Source organism: Magallana gigas, chromosome 10, assembly GCF_963853765.1.
Source record: "Magallana gigas chromosome 10, xbMagGiga1.1, whole genome shotgun sequence".
In the NCBI taxonomy this organism is placed as follows: Eukaryota; Metazoa; Mollusca; class Bivalvia; order Ostreida; family Ostreidae; genus Magallana; species Magallana gigas.
The window spans coordinates 9,991,867-10,006,857 of NC_088862.1; the positions used below are offsets into that span (position 1 = coordinate 9,991,867).

General features: G+C 32.5%; 1 protein-coding gene and 1 non-coding gene across 3 annotated transcripts in view; both read left to right on the plus strand.

The window, feature by feature from the left end:
• LOC117684039 (uncharacterized) overlaps nucleotides 1-14,991 on the plus strand; it is a 168,959-nt gene that overhangs the window by 129,883 nt on the left and 24,085 nt on the right. The window lies entirely within an intron of this gene.
• Nucleotides 7,672-7,744, plus strand: Trnak-cuu (transfer RNA lysine (anticodon CUU)). The gene has a single exon. It is a non-coding gene; the product is annotated as a tRNA-Lys (tRNA).

A 14,991-nucleotide genomic window follows, 5' to 3' on the forward strand; every position in this document is an offset into this window, starting at 1 on the left:
AAAATATGGTTCCCAGAACTCCTCTTACAACTTTTGGAGTAGCTACGTCATCTTTTGGGATATAATTGGGGCTGTCCTATAGATGTGCAATAAGGTTTTAAAAATTTAAATTTCATCCAGGGAGTCAAATAGTAGCAGAAAATTGACGTTTATCACTAAAAAAAACCATAGATCCAAGAGCTCCTCTTATGATTTAATGGATAGACAATCATATCTTGGGATATGATAGGAACTGTTCTATAGATGTGCAGTAAAGTTTTAAAAATTTAAATTTCATCCAGGGAGTCAAAAAGTAGCAGAAAAATGACGTTAATCACTTCAAAAAAACATAGATCCTAGAACTCCTTTTATGATTTAATGGAAAGACACATCATATCTTGGGATATGATAGGAACTGTTCCATAGATGTGTATTACAGTTTTGAAAAATTAAATTTAACCTTGAGGCCCATTACCTACCGTTACATACCTTTTGATGCCCTTTAAGGATCAAGAATATATAAGGTTAAGGGGTGGGGATCTCAACCGTTTTCGAGATATTCGTGCACTTCCTGTTCAAGGGGGGTCATGACCACCCCCGGGGCCAATGACCTACATACCGTTTGATGCCCCTTGACACAAGAAACAAGAATATATATGGTTTAAGGGTGGGGATCTCAACTGTTTTGAAGATATTAAGGGCCTTGCTGTTTGAGGGGGTCAGGACCACTCACAGGGCCCATGACCTACATGACATTTGATGCCCCTTGACATCAGAAACATGAATATATATGGTTTAGGGGTCATGATTATAACAGTTTCTGAGATATAGGGTAATTTCAAATTCCTAAAGGGATGGGGATGACCCCAGGGGTCAGATCTAATAAACCCTATATATTGCCTGTAACAGCCAATATATGATTATGAAAACCCTATATTATTATCTTTGTCCGTTTTCAAGTTACCATTTACAATAGAGTCAACGATTCTTCCTACAAGGTTCAATGTTAGACCCCACACCCTTTTGACACTCCTCTCCCCCGAAAAGTGGTTGTCTAACCCCAAATGAGAAAAATCAACTAGATTTGCAGGCTTAGAGTTTTGTACAATTATGTTCAGCCATCTCTGAGAAACAAGTTCAGAGTGGGAGAGAAGAAAAAGAATATGAAGAATAATAATACATGTATTAAGAACCGTACAAAACAATAAGTCTCCAAACTTCATTCAGGAGACTTAATAATTAATAAAGATTAAATAGAGATAGGATCATCAAACATCAATAATTTAAAGATAATTGACAATTTCTGATTCTAAGGGGGTCAGGATGACCCCTTAGGGTCATGACTTACATGCCATAATGATCTGATGCGCCTGCATGACCTAAGAAGGAATAATATCTTTGGATTAAGGTGGGGATCTCAATGGTTTTTATGATATTTGATAATTTCAGGAAGAGCACTTGGGATCATGACCTACATACCATCTTAAATGCCTTGAACAAAGAAACAATAATATAATATGTACATGATATATGATACCATTTAAGAACCCAGATATAGATCAATCATCTGTTTTGTAATACTTCCTATGTATATATACATGTACATGTATTAGTTTGTGTTTTGTTCTATACTATTCATGTTCATGACTGTAGTATGGCTTAGTCTTATTTTAAATTACATTACAAAATTGTCAGATATATGACTTGGAACCCCCACCCCCAAACAAACTCAAATATAAACTGTTCTCCCCCCCCCCCTTAATTGTCGAATGATCAGAATTAAGATCAAAATATAATTTGGGTGTCTAAAAACTTTTATAAACTGGTAAAAAATGTTATTCTTAAAAAAATTACATTACACCTTGCATAATTGACAAATGATCTATTGAGATACGATCAGAGGTCATATTTCTACCTTGGGATCAATAAGTAGTATTCATTGACAAGTTAAAATTAATTAATAACAATAAATGATTCAAATCATAAATGTTTATACTCCACATTCATCCCCCCCCCATCTAACCTGCTTATAAAGATTCAGTCTTCTTAATACATTCTTACATGTGTACAGTAGCAAATTTTTAATCATTTCTTGATTGCTTTTTCTCTCGTGATTCACATTAACATTTTGGAAATTGCTTAATTCAATTTTTAAGATTTATAAACAAAATGTTATATGCATCACTGCCATGTGTATTCACCTATTTGGGGCAATTGTAAAGTCTCCTAAACAAAGCAGTGACATCATTAGGCTAGGAATTACCCACATGGATCAAACACTACTTTATAACATATGAATAAGATAAAAGACATTATTATTTCTAGTTCTAAAATGTCAGGGTTTCTCCAAGAGGGCATAATCTTACAATACAATCTTACGCGCAATGACACAAAGAGCAAAAATAAATTAAACGGTTTAGGGATGAGGATCTCAGATCTCAGAAGTTAACAAAATATACAGTGTATCATATCATTTCCTATTTCATAAAGGCGGGGGGGAGGGGGGGGGGGTTAAAGACAACACCTGGGGGTCATTAATGTACTTTACACCAGTTGATGCATCATAATGACTTTAGAAGATATTTTGTATTTTCCTGTTTCGTGGGGTCAGAACAGTCCCATAAGGTCATGACCTACATTGTATTTGATGCATTATAATACATTAAGAAAGAAATACACCTTCCTTCTTATTATAACTCATATAAAAATGATAAGTGTCTACACTTACTTACATGTAATACACAAATTTGTCTACACTTACTTACTTATGTAATACACAAATTTAATAAGAAATTGTTTATACAGGGTCAATATGGGGTCAACTCAACAGTGCATGCAGTCTGACAAATGAAAAAAATAACTTTTGCAACTAAAATGACAGAAACTTTACAAATGCGATAGGATAGGTAACGATGATAAGATTATTTAAATATTAAAAGATGATGATACAGTAAGCTGTCAAAGGGAGATTACATTTAGAAAGTGAAAGTAGAACTTATATACAAGTCATGTGTATGTATGCTGGCAGGAATCCCATGCTGGCATCTCATTATATTGTGCTACTGCTACTACATGTATTATGCTTACCTAAATTGGTCAACATCATAATGATAATCCAATCAAAACACAATAATGAATTCCTTCAGCTGATCTTAACTACCGTAATCCTCTTCTGCATACGGAACACACAGACATGTATGTATGGGTGTTGCTAAAACGCGGAACGGAAACAGAACGAAATGGAAAATATCATCACGTTTATCGCTTAAAAAGGGTATAGACTGGCCAGAAACGATTTACTTTGTATCTTTTATTTATATCTAATGAATGATTATCAACATGTTACTATCTTATTAATATTCATAAGAATGTCTGTCAATTATAGCATTGTATTCATTCGGCTTTAGTTGAGTACGAAACAGAAAAATCAAATGTATACGAATTGTGAAACATTAACATGATTAAACGAGCAAATTAGCTATAACTTTTTACTTATTTCTCTTATATGGTATTGCTGGCATATTAGCGTAACGTACACAGTTAGTGAAAGCGTTTTATGCGTGTTTTGAGTATTTTTATATTATTTTCAAATATGATGTACATGTATATACTTACATCAAAATTGAATTTTTGGTGTTCTAGACGATCTTTTATCATACAGACGATACAGTATCATTGAGATGGAAGAAAAAAACCGTAGGACTGACGACATTAAAAATTAAAATACAGTAAACATTAAAATACCCGGTAATTTGTGAAACTAGTAATTTGTGAAACTAGTATTTTTAGTAATGCAAATTTGTTTACGTTTGCATTACAAAGCATGCAGTTGTTTATTCCAGCAGCTATATACATATGATCCGAATAGAGAGCTCTAGACGTTGCCTGGTTTGATTTTCCGATTATATATTGGGACTATAGTCTGTCGATCCCAAAATATTCATGCAGCACATTTGGACGATTTGTAATGGAAAATGTTGACATCTTTTCTCCATTTGGAAGTCACTCAGAAGACCTTGCACAATTTTTCAACACTATCATCCGTTAAAATGCAAAACCCCGTAGACTTCTTTATTTTTAGCCGTGTATTTATACCAGCTGATAAGCTAGTGAGGACGTTTTAAAGAAAGAATAATGAGAATGTTTAATGCTTCTAAAAGAGAATCGCTTGAACCCTGAGGTATATATTAATATACAGCAAAAAGTGAATCGAGGATATTTTAGGACAGAATATTTGATAGACAGTCAAACGTATGTTCTTGTACTCATAAAGACATAATTAATTCAATACAATTTTTTTAAGATAAAAGTTTCATCCAGTATCTTACAATACGTATTTTTCTAATACACTAACATACTTACTTTGTTCCTTAATTGACAATGTATTATATTATTATTACGTGTCCCAAAATTTAATTAAATTATTGCAATATTTTTTTAAATTATGACTTGTCAATTTTTTTTTTTTAAATGAAAAGCAGAATTTATAAACAGTAAACACAATCCTTTTTTCTTAACCTTGGATCATTCTTGTTAAGTTTATTACATTCTTAAACAAAGTAAAAAACTGAATAATTCATGATTTAAGTTTAATAAACAGGGTGATAATATTGCTGCTTTGTTTGTCTAGACATGGTTTTATTCATTTGCGTATAAGACCATGGAACATTAACTGGCAAGATTGGAAATATACAGCTTACTAATACAGAATATACAAGATCTATTCAACAGGTGTGTCGTGTGCCCATGTGCGCGGGGGGGGGGGGGGAGAGAGAGAGATTGGAAATATACAGCTAACCAACACATACTATACAAGATATACTCAACAGGTGTGTCGTGTGCCCATGTGCGCGGGGGGAAGATTGGAAATATACAGCTAGCTAACACAAATATTTTTTTAATTACAAATTATATATATCAGATAATTTATATTCAATAAAATATAAATAAAACAATAAAACATGAAAATCCATTGATATTTTATTTTAATTCTGCTTGAGCCGAGATGTCTTTTGCTTGGGCCGGAGTGTCTCAAAATTTGGGCCGACCCGCCTTGGCCGAGGAGTCCTGGGGCCGAGGTGTCCTGGGGCCGAGGTGTCGTTGGGCCGAGGTGTCTGACATTCGTGGTCAATGCATGTACTGTTAATTTTGAGGAAATAAATATTCTTGAATAAATAATCCAATATTGCTTATCTTTCAAAAAAAATTAAAAAGGTACATAAAGTATATCGTTTTAGCATACTTAACAAATCTATGAGGTAAATAACATTAGATTAGATTTTCCGTTTTCCTTCCGTTCCGTTTTCTGTTCCGCGTTTTAGCAACACCCATGTATGTATTCACGTGAACCCATCTAATCGAAGAGCTGGGTAAAACTAGTACCCGCTAATGAGACATGCAAACCTGTGTTGTGTACGTAACTTCAGACAAAGATCAGTCATTTGTAACATGCATGTATTTTTATGACATATTCTTCAATTCCACTTGCACTATTTTATTAGGTAAATAACAGCTTTAAGGTGGTGCAGGACACCTGCATATTGTGATGTACATGTATACTTCCTATTGAGATAAACAATAAAGTATGTTGAATATTGATTAAATATTTATCCCCCAAATTATGTTACCTAACATTGAAGCGCAATGGGTTAGAGCGTTTACATGTCTGTAAGAGCATTGGGGTCCAAGGTGTATTTTTTGGTAATTTACGAATTTTCATGGGGAGGGGGGGGGTCTGGACCCCTCACTCCCACCCCTTCTCTAAATCTGTGCACACGATGATGTTCATGTAGGCACACAGAAGCAAATCTTAAACCGGCAACCGCCACGGGGAGGGGGCATAATTTAATTTTTAATTTTGTTTGTAATAATTATATAGACCATTATACTTCCTATGACATAAAATGTTAAGATTATTGATTAACTGAAAATTCACTGCAAACAGTTCTACCCCAAATTGCACATAAAGTGCTGCTCATGTCACGATGTGTATTATCATATGGGCAGGGATTTCATCCTTCAGTTATGAAAATTATAATTTTTAAATGCATTACCGGAGTTTGCAGCCTTCATTTTTAATTAAACTGGTAAAAAACAGTGTTATTTAGGGGCAAACACATGGTGCGGGTATTACTGTCTAATGACAGCATCTAGTTTATCTTTAAAACCATAAGAAAAGGTATTATAACATTATTGACAAAACCGGGATATAACGTCACAAATGTATTTCTTAATTTTTCTTAACGTTGTCTGGAAAGTGGACAGCAGAAAGCACGTTATTTTTACAATCTGTAGTATTTTTTACCTGATTTTTATTCAACACATTTTTTTTCCATGGTTGGTTAGTTCGGTGGATTGATGTTGCCATTTTTTACAATTTGGTTAGCTTTTAAAGCTGTATTGACAAATTCATATTTTTTTTTTTATTTTAGATATATCGAAATATGCTTGTTAAGTATTGGCTATGTTGTAAAAATATTCTATTATTAAATTTAATGTACGTGTTGCGTGCTTCTTTCTTTTACATTATATCGTTATTCATGAACAATATGGGCTAAATTATTAAATTATCTAAAATTGTTTGATTTCAGGAATGGATATTCGATTGATTGTTGATTTTAATGTTTTCAACAATTTATATTGATTTATATAAACCTAGAGGTATTTTGCACACACTATACACTCGCTTACGTTTAAAAAAAAACATAATTCGATAGATAATTGACCAATACAAATGTTTACAATTTACTTCCATTTTAAAGATAAGAGCAACAATCCCTTTATTTTGGCAGAGTGTATACACGCTGTCATAAACCGTAACTTCAATATATTTTTTGCGTTTTTATAAATAAACTTTGAGGCAGTCACTGTCCAGTAAACGTTACTATAGTCTAAAGGTTAATGATCCTGATGGTACAGTAATCCTTAAGTTCAAAAGATTGTCGGTTCATTGGTTTGACGGTTTATATTTATAAATTTAAAATAAACTCAAATAGTTCCACCTGTGAAAGAAAATCAATTGAGTTTGATGAAAAGGAAAATATCATTGACACATTATCATTCTTCACTCTAAAAAATCACAGGAACAAAAACAGATTTCTTATGGAGATTTATAATGGGAAATGTTTACATGTAAATCTTTTCTCCATTCGGAAGTCACCCTCGCAACATTTTTCAACGTTATCATCCGGGTACATTTGCATTACAAAATATTGACATTGTTTGAATTCAAACTGTAAAGTCGATATTATATTTAAATACAACAGTGAAAAATGCTATTTTTAATTGATTTGATTAAATCAAGCTTCATTATTATGTAGAGAATAACAAATTCTTAACAAAATCATGTGTAACAGGGTCGTAAAGAAATATTGATCGGAGACTTGGATTCGTGCTTATATTATGTTTTTATACGATATTAATAACACTGCTAATAACATTTCTACCTTGGTCACTATGCAACCTGTTTGGAAAGCCATAATGAACTATAAAATGTTCAAACAAAATCTTTGCAGTGGTTTTCGCTGTTTTATTTCCGGAAGGAAAAGCTTGTGAGTAACGAGTAAAATGATCTGTTATGACCAGGATGTTTTCAAAACCACCCTTACTTTTTTTCCAGGTATAAATAATCCATACAAACAAGATCTAATGGTTGATAACTCTCTATAGAAACAAGTTCTGCATAAATTTTTTTCATGAGTAGCTCAGTCGGTAGAGCCCGAGACTCTTAATCTCGGGGTCGTGGGTTCGAGCCCCACGTTGGGTGCCATTGTCACAGAGTCGTAAAGAAATAACAATCGAAGACCTGGTTTCTTTTCTCATAACATATAAAAGCATATATAAGAAGGAATCCAAGTCTTCGATATATATAAAAGAAAAAAAGCAACAATAACTGCAAAACATAAGCGCTTTCATTGTTAAAAATCTTCAGACGTTTTACAGTCGTTAAAAGTATGACGTAATTACGTTACTTAGTAATAACGTCAACAATAATACTATGATGTCATAATGCTTATTGAAGGAAACAATCATAGAATAAAGCTATATAGCGTAATATACAGTAAAACAAAATCAAAGACGATGAAACAGTCTATATCCAACTATTTAACGAAGGTTTTGGTGACTTCATATCAGCTCTTGCCATCGGGGCCATACTAAACGCGCAATTCCATACAACTAAGCAATGCGTGTATGTACCATAGATAGCGACAACGAAAAAAGAAATGAACGTTTGCATGAATTGAAAGCAAGCCTGATAAAACAATGTTATCCAGTAGGAATCATAGACGATGGTATCAAAAAGGCATTAGCACTGAACTGGGAAAACCTTATTAATCCTCCTGCAAATAACACCTCTGATTTAAAGATATTACCACTCGTAACTACGCATAATCCGAACGATATTAATATTATTCTAGTCGTACGTCAAACGGATGAAAAAATGTCCGGAGTGCTGAAAAAATACAACTTCATCAACAGTAAAAGACAAACCAGGAATCTCCGAAGGATACTTTGCAAGTCTTCTTTTCAACGTCAATCTTATTCTGTCAGCAAGTGTAACGATCCCCGCTGTGGAACTTGCCAATATATTAAAGTCGGGAAATCGTTGAAGTTCGGGGACAAGGACTTTATTGTTAATGAGAACATGTCTTGTGCCTCTAAAAATGTTATATACAACATTACGTGTAGCGGATGCAACGAATTTTATATAGGAGAAACTGGAACAACCCTACGCACCCGTATTCCGAATACGGGTGCGTAAGGTTGTTCCAGTTTCGCCTTTATAAAGTTCGTATACACAAACAACACGTCAATCAACCTGATTACAGAAAAATTAAACTTAGTGAACTTAGTGAACATCTTGATATTTGTGGCCACGGACAATTTTCAGTTTTTCCGTTTTATAAAGAAGATGGGGGAATAAGATGGCGCCCATTTGGTTTAGTCGTAAAACACAATTTCAAATTTAATATTTTTTAAATTAAATTTATTTAATATGTTATAATACAAGTTTGCAAACAGGTAATTTCCAACTAGATTCAGTTTGAAATATTTCAAATTACGATAAGAAAAAAACCCCCAAAAAACATTTAGTTTTGGTGGTATCGAGCGCACAACGTAAAAACCCAAGTTCTATAAAGTTACCTAATGTCTGGCGCTCTAACCACTTAGCCATTCCATTCACAACATAGTGTGGTGTTTAAATGCTTAATGAGACCTTGGACACGAATTAACGGACTTAACGGTATTTATTTTCTAAAACGTTCAATTGTTGGGCTACAAAATGACATTTTTAAAGTACAGTGGGTCATTTCTCCACATTTTTGTGGATTAAAATCGGTGTAAATTCCATTAAACCGAATTTAGACTATGACAAAAATATGGAACCCAGACCCACTCTATGAAAGAAAATGCATTGAAGGTATATAATTGACGCTATTTGGAGGTTTTGACACACTTACGCCATTTTAAATCAACCTATTACAAGTATTCAAAATAATCAAGGGTTACAAACCGATGTTACGTAAACTATACATTGTTTTTAATTATTTTTAAAAAGAGTATCAGATTTAATGATATTTTATTTTGCAGTATCTAATTATTTCTCATATGGGCATTTAACACGTCTTATTCATATCTGTATAGAATGTACGTTCAAAGCAACGTATTTTCATCCATATTTCAATCAAAATAAAATCTACTGTGGACTCTACATTGTCATTCTTTTATAACATGTGAAATTTTGATAAAATACATGTACATACCAATTTATTATCAACGATTAATCCCATTTTAAAAGTGATCAAAACCACTCTGAATGATATTTTTTTTTACAAAATGATTAAAAAAAGATCAAGAAATTACGCAAATATGCAATTCTATCTGAATATATAGTTTAATATTTTCAAAACAAAAGACTTAAAGATGCATTTTCATAAACCAGCGACCTTTTTTAGGCTTGTTTTAATAAAATATCATATCTCTTTGATTTTCGGTTGGTCAATAGGATCAACACGGAGTTTTTTAATCTGTAGCTTAGTTGCATAATTCACTGAAAATATCCATACAATTTAACAAGGTTTGATGCACAAACTAACAAATTACATAATAAAAATCTCACAGTCTCGATGAAACATCACTTTTCAAATATTTAAATCAGTTTACAAAAACTCTATCATTGTCTCACAAAACACTGATAACATCTTCTCACCATGGCCTAACAAAACGGAAACATGACAGATGAATTCATATAAAATAATGAACTTCCTCCTCTTGTGTTGTAGACACTCGTTAGATAAGGACGAGGAGTGATGGAGACACCATGCAAGCTTTTCGTGTTAATATCTGTGTACCATGTTTATGATGGGTTGTATCAAGTGTCTGCACAGAGTGGTCCCAAGTAAGACATTTTTCTGAAATTTTTTTATAGTTAGGCAAAGAAAAAAAAACATCCTCGCAATAGTTGTAACCGACGCTTTTGTATTGCTGTAGTGATGTTGTATAATTAACAGCAAAGTTGTTCGCTGTGGAAACTTAAAATATAAACTCAGGCCAAATATTATTTGTAATTTTTAAGAAAACAGGAAATCACGCTTATAACGAATTTGTTTACAGTCAAATCAATAATATGTTGTACAACATACACCATAGCATAGCATTGAATTGAAATCTCATACCATAACATTTCAGTATCATTGCCTATCATTAGATCCTCATTTGTCATACCAAACCAAAGCATAACATATAGCATAACTTTGACTCGGTTTCTAATGATTCTATCTAAGGATTATATCTTTTTATTGCATAGTACATATAGTGGTAAACTTTGGATTTTTTTTATCAGTTTACTTTTTTAATAAAAATGACTGTATAATGAATCGACACCTATAGTGAAAGGATTTTCATTCCACCTAAGGTTTTAAACTTATTGCGAAGCTAACGGAGATAAAGAATTACACATGAGAATTAAAATGTCAAAATAGAGATATCTGGCTTCGGGAAATGCTAAATGTAACGGTAATGCATTACAATCCATTGCATGTTTTGCAGAAATGCTAGTAACGTGTAATGCGACAAATTAAGCATTACAAGTCATGGTAATGTAATACATTACTTTCCGAAATCTAGTGTAATGCTGGCATTATATGGCAATTATTTGTATTTCTCTGCTTATTAATGCATGCTCATTTTCAAAAGATTGTGATAATTTGAATAACTGAAAATGTTTTTGATTAGAAACTGTTTTAAAAAGAAAAATAGTTTCTGAGATAAAAAAAAAAATTTAGTTGTATAATCAAAAAAAAAATAAATTCATTTTTAAATTGTCAAATTTAATAGCTATAACAACACAATTTCATAACATTCTAAGAGCGTTGTTATTAAGAATTTTTATCATTTGAAAAATATAGTCAAGTTATATTTATTTTGCATTAATTGATTCCTTACTGTGTAGAATTTGTCACCAGCACACAATGCCCCAAGGATAATCTGAGTATAAAAACAATCTTATGTTTTAAAGGGGCTTGGTCACGATTTTGGTCAAATTTGATTTTTCTGTTTTTATTATTTACAACGCTTTAGGAATGCATTTCTAATGATCAAATGAAATTTGGATGCCAGTCAAATAGCTTTAAGCAAGATACAGGGCGCACAATTCTCCGTATTGTAAACAAGGCTCGTGCCCTGTTTTTGTTTACATAGGTTCAATAAACCGGTAAAAAATCTTTTTAAAGATGATTTGTCTATATTCTTATTCATTTAAAGCCTAAATGAACAGTTCCTAACGATTAACACATTCATTTAAGGTATAAAACTGGAATTTTCACTTCAACATTCAAAATGTAAACAAAAGATTTGTTTACATAGCGAAGAATTGTAAACTCTGTGATTCGCTTATTACTCAACAAATGACACCCAAATTTTGGTTGCCTAATACTAATGCCTTACTTAAGCATTGTAAACATTAAAATCGAAAAAATAATTTTCGACCAAAATCGTGACCATGCCCCTTTAACAGGTGATAAAAGAATAAACTTAAGAGAATGTACTGTCCAACCATGATCTCTGGAAGTTTAAAACTTACTTCTAGCATTACAACCCATTTGAAAATAATTTTACTCTCTTTCTCTATCTCTCTCTCTCTCTCTCTCAATGTCTGTCTCTCTCTCAATATCTGTCTTGTATATTAAGTACAGTAGTTTGGAATGATAGAAAATACAAGATTCATGTATTTTTCTCTATTATTGACTGAACACTTATATCTTAGATTTTCAAATCCGACATGATGAAGTTTAAAGTTAAAACCTTTGAAACTTTGATGATCATAAAATGCAACAGCAATCTTGTATAAGTCAATGAACCTTATAATGAACATAAACCTGTCAATATATTTAATCGTGTTTTATACATGAAATGTTTGCAAAAACTTTTTTTCAGCCTTTAAGGTACGTTTTTAAAACTCAGACTATTCACACAGTATTTACTGGTAATGCATTACTTTACTCATATAATGGTAATGTAATGCATTTCTTCAGGAAAATTAAGTATAGGTAATGATAAATTAATGCCCCAATTTATGAGGTTATGGTCATGTAATGCATTACTTTACAATATAATTCGCCCCAAGCCTGATAGATATCAATGATAGCTATATTTATTTTTATAAAAAGTGGTTGTGCGTTTCCTACGAAAAGGACATTTCTAATTGATATATAAAAACAGAATTTTGTTATCCCCCCCAAAAAAAAAACCCAAAACAAGTGAAAAGCTGTCAATGTGACAGCTAACCGGGTTTTCTTTTATGTAAACTGTATCCATAATCCATGTCAACCCTTATCCAGTGAAATGGAGTACCCTACATGTATATGCAACATTTTGCCAAAAAATGACTAAGTTCAAAAGCTGGTATTTTTTTCATAAATTATCGGAAATCAACATCCTAGCAATGTGCACACCTCTGATATATGTACAACTGATCTGCAAAAGAACAAGTTCCTATCTTGAGAACTGTAGGAGGAGTTATCCGTACAATGAGGGTACCCTATATGCAATATTTTGCCAAAAAATGACTAAGTTCAAAAGCTGGTATTTTTTCGATAAATTATCGGAAATCAAAATCCTAGCAATATGCACACTTCTAGTATATGTACAATTGATCTGCAAAAGAACAACTTCCTATCTTGAGAACTGTAGGAGGAGTTATCCGTATAATGAGGGTACCCTATATGCAATATTTTGCCAAAAAATGACTAAGTTCAAAAGCTGGTATTTTTTTCATAAATTATCGGAAATCAAAATCCTAGCAATATGCACACCTCTGATATATGTACAATTGATCTGCAAAAGAACAACTTCCTATCTTGAGAACTGTAGGAGGAGTTATCCGTACAATGAGGGTACAATATATGCAACATTTTGCAAAAGAATGACTAAGTTCAAAAGCTGGTATTTTTTCCATAACATATCAGAAATCAAAATCCTAGCAATATGCACACCTTTGATATATGTACAATTGATCTGCAAAAGAACACCTTCCTATCTTGAGAACTGTAGGAGGAGTTATCCGTACAATGAGGGTTCCCTATATGCAATATTTTGCCAAAAAATGACTAAGTTCAAAAGCTGGTATTTTTTCGATAAATTATCAGAAATCAAAATCCTAGCAATATGCACACCTCTGATATATGTACAATTTATCTGCAAAAGAACAACTTCCTATCTTGAGAACTGTAGGAGGAGTTATCCGTACAATGAGGGTGCCCTTTTGGCAGCCGCCCGCCCGCCCGCCATTTTCACCATTTTAATAACCGAATTTTTCCGTTGGAAAACCCGGTTAAAAAACAAATTAAAACAACAAAAACACACAGTAAAATTAACAGTTGTAATTTGAGCGTTTTGACTTAGACTTTATATTTGGAACTTCATCCAAAAACAAACATGTTCACACTTTTCGGAGAATTTACTTAAATTATATCTGAACTGATTAAAAATATCTGCTTGATAGAGAGGGAACTGCTATAATTTTTTTTTAATCGAGGATGGGGTTTCCCCCTTAGTATGAACACTAGCTCGTGCAAAATGTCCACTAACAACAGGCTCACATTTGTCTTTATACATGTTGGGTTTTTCTAAGTTTTCTGTTATAAAACTTTTGATTTCTTCTGTGTGGGATGACGTTCATGTAAGTTTTTTGTAGCCTAACATTTACTGTAACTTTCATCTTACTTTCAACTTTCTGATTCAACCTCCTAAATCCCAATCTATGAAAAGGAAAACGACTTTTAAAAAAACTATCATCTAAACCGTTTCGATGAATATTCTCCTATTAAATTCCCATTTAAAATTTCAGTTTTTAAGAAAACGTCAATAATTTGTGTCATTGTCTTGCATATTGTATGTTTCCTGAGTACTCTTAACGTAACAATAAATATATTTGGAACTTCATCCTCAAACAAACGTGTTTACACTTGTCCGGGGATTTATATGGAATATATCTAAACTGCTTAAAAACATCCGCCTGCAATTGAAGGAACTGCTATCATTTTTTTCAGTCGAGAATTGGTTTTCCCCTTAGTTTGAACCCTAGCTCGTGCAAATTATTCACTTAACAACACGCTTACATTTGTCGTTCTACATGTTGGGTTTTCCTAACAACTGTTATAACACTTTTGATCTCCTCTTGTTGGGTGATGTTCATGTAGATTTGTTGAAGCCTAAAATTTACTGTAACTTTCTACTTATTTTCAACTTTCTGAATTAACCTCCTAAATCCCAATTTAAGAAAAGGGAAAAGAATTATAAAAAAAACTGTCATCTAAAACGCTTCGATAGATATTCTCCTATCAAATTCCCATCTATAAAATTTCAGTTCTTCAGAAAAAAAAATAAGTTGTGTCATTGTCTTGCATATTGTATGTGTTTCTTAAGTACTCTTAGCGTAACAATAAGTGTAGGGAATCTAGATACTTAACGATCACTTAACAACTAAAATCTAAACAATATTTTAGCATGAAT